Source organism: Clytia hemisphaerica, unplaced genomic scaffold (genome assembly GCF_902728285.1).
Source record: "Clytia hemisphaerica strain Z4C2 unplaced genomic scaffold, Clytia hemisphaerica genome assembly, whole genome shotgun sequence".
Classification (NCBI taxonomy): Eukaryota; Metazoa; Cnidaria; class Hydrozoa; order Leptothecata; family Clytiidae; genus Clytia; species Clytia hemisphaerica.
In genome coordinates, this window is record NW_027103917.1 from 2,741,543 (window position 1) to 2,744,690 (window position 3,148).

At 35.1% G+C, this 3,148-nt stretch overlaps 1 long non-coding RNA gene across 1 annotated transcript; it reads left to right on the forward strand.

Moving 5' to 3' along the window:
• The first annotated feature begins 361 nt into the window (after positions 1-361).
• On the forward strand, positions 362-2,611 carry LOC136809460 (uncharacterized). The gene is made up of 3 exons (XR_010846983.1): positions 362-691; positions 2,189-2,255; positions 2,556-2,611. It is a non-coding gene; the product is annotated as an uncharacterized lncRNA (long non-coding RNA).
• The last annotated feature ends 537 nt before the right edge of the window (positions 2,612-3,148 follow it).

Here is a 3,148-nt window from a genome sequence, read left to right on the forward strand (position 1 = left end):
AATTAGCGCCCCCCCGGCTATTAGGCACCCGAGAGAACTGATTGGAAAATGCTATTGAGTTAATCGGACGAGTGGTGCTCTAATCTAAACTATGATTTTTCTTTTAGAATTGGTTCAAAGGAAAGCTCAAAAACAAGCAAAGTAGGAAAAGGACCACCAAAATGAGGCCATGGGTAAGGTTTTTTTGAGTTAATCGGACGAGTAGTGCTCTAATCTAAACTATGATTTTTCTTTTAGAATTGGTTCAAAGGAAAGCTCAAAAACAAGCAAAGTAGGAAAAGGACCGCCAAAATGAGGCCATGGGTGAAGTTTTTTGAGTTAATCGGACGAGTGGTCCTCTAATTTAAACTATGATTTTTCTTTTAGAATTGGTTCAAAGGAAAGCTCAAAAACAAGCAAAGTAGGAAAAGAACTGCCAAAATGAGGCCATGGGGTGATGTTTTTTGAGTTAATCGGACGAGTGGTGCTCTAATTCAAACTTTGATTGTTCTTTTAGAATTGGTTCAAAGGAAAGCTCAAAAACAAGCAAAGTAGGAAAAGAACCGCCAAAATGAGGCCATCATGTGATGTTTTTTGAGTTAATCGGACGAGTGGTGCTCTAATCTAAACTATGATTTTTCTTTTAGAATTGGTTCAAAGGAAAGCTCAAAAACAAGCAAAGTAGGAAAAGAACCGCCAAAACGAGGCCATGGTGTGATGTTTTTTGAGTTAATCGGACGAGTAGTGCTCTAATAATAATGATAACAAATATTTTACGTGGCATGCTTCGAAAAATTCAACAGCTTTTAGATAGCTGAGGAATTGTTTCCACGAAGGGCCACAAACAGAACAAAATAGTAACTTTAACAAAATTAGAAACGAGAACAAACAAGCAACATGCTGAATGGACCTACCTAATGATTAACATCAGATGAAAATAAGAAAAAAGTGACAATAATTGTACAAAAATTCAGAATGGAAAAATAAAGCTTGTGTGTTGAATAATGTAAAATGGTAAAAAGGGATTTCCCCAAATACGAAAATCACTTAAACCATTCAGGCCCAAAAAACCTTTTAAGCTGTTTTTGGCCCAAATTTGCCCAAAAAGATTTTCCTTAAAAATCTGGCTCCTTCACATTTTGGACATTGCCATTTTGCATCATTGTGCAAAAAATCAGAAAAAAATTACGAGTCAACATTGAGAAAAGCTATATTTTCTTATTTGGTTAAAGGGAATTTCCCCAAAAATACGAAAATCCGTTTTTTAAGGCGAATAAGAATTTCCCGGGAAAAACCACTTCAGCCATTCTTTAGAGAATCTTGCCCTCCATCTTTATATACAAAAAATCAGAAAAAAGTAATGACAGGATTTTGCACAAAGTACAAAAAACCCTATTTTTAGGCAGTTTTTGGCCCAAATTTGCCCAAATATATTTTTTCTCGAAAATCAGGCTCCGACACATTTTAGGCATTGCCATTTTGCATCGTTGTGCAAAAAATCAGAAAAAAATAACGAGTCAACATTGAGAAAAGCTATATTTTCTTATTTGGTTAAAGGGAATTTCCCCAAAAATACGAAAATCCGTTTTTTTAAGGCGAATAAGAATTTTCCGGGAAAAACCACTTCAGCCATTCTTTAGAGAATCTTGCCCTCCATCTTTGTACAAAAAATCAGAAAAAAGTAATGACAGGATTTTGCACAAAGTCCAAAAAACCCTATTTTTAGGCAGTTTTTGGCCCAAATTTGCCCAAATAAATTTTTTCTCAAAAATCGGGCTCCGTCACGTTCTGGGCATTGCGATTTTGCATCATTGTGCAAAAAATCAGAAAAAACTAATGAGCCAATCCTGAGAAAAGCTGGTAACAGACGGACGGACGGACGAACAGACGAACGAACAGACGAACGGACATGGGTTAATTTATAGAACCTCCACCGGGGTACCCGGAGGTAGGTCCAAAAAGCTAGCTGCTGAATGGACCTACCTGATGATAAAAGTAAGATAGCAATGCGAGGAGAAAAAGATCAGTCAGAAAAGTTTTCCTGGACATCCTTTGTACTTTTTGAATGTGTTTGATAATGATGTAACAATTGGCTGGGAATCGTATGTTTTCACTCTTTCTAATTCAAACTTCTACAATTCGAACTAACGTGTTTACTGGAGATAAGAACTTGTCGTTCATTAATATTTAGCTTTTGTTTTTTATTTAGTGCAACCCAGTTCAACACGATTCCGAAAATTTCAAAAAAGATAACGTAAAGCTTGAATCTAATTCCAGTAAGTTTCTTTTAATCCTTAAAATCCTGTTGTCAGTAAAAACTGTTCAAATGTAGAAACCAAGACAGCAGTATCATTTGCTAACATTGTTACTTTCTAGCTATCCTCGTTTTGAAATTATAGCTGTTTTTAGAAACAATTTTGTCCTACTTAATATGTACAGAAGATACAGCAATAACAACAAGAAAACTGACGAGTGAAGTCTTTTTCAGCAGATCAGCTCTCTTGTGGATATTTTTTGACAATTCACCCTTGAAATAACAAATAATCTAAATCTGCTATTTCTTTTTCTTTTTATAGAATCAAAGTCACAACCAGAAAAACACGATGCATTTGAAATAGATCACATCAAAGAAGTATGTTTGTTTAACATAGTGTACAACTTGAAGTTTTATTTTCCTTGCTATGAAATGACCCTCCCCTTACTTTGATATCACCACCAAAACCAAACCTTCTTCGCTTAAATCACTGAAACTTTTTAGAGTGTCCACAATACCAGAACCTTTTTTCCTTGGTCCTGTTCTCTTGTATTAGAATAGGCTCCCACATGACCTCATAGCACGTATTGGTTGTAGTATTGCCTCACTGAGACGTTTTTTAGAGAAACTGAGTTACTGAAAACGTAAAGTTAGAAGGTCTTAATCCAGTTGGGATAAAAGTTTTTTTACCTACGTAGACACTCGAAGAAACTTTTTGGAACTTCATGGATATGGATGAAAAGAAAAAATTGAATGAAAAAGGTAACGACTTAACTAAACTCAAAGAACTTTTCGTCTGGTGTATCAAAACACAAGCAATTATACTACATACTTTAAAGAAGACTAATTTTTGGCGAGAATTTTTGGCAAAAACTTTGTTGCATGATAACTTCGCAATGATTTTAATTTCGCAGT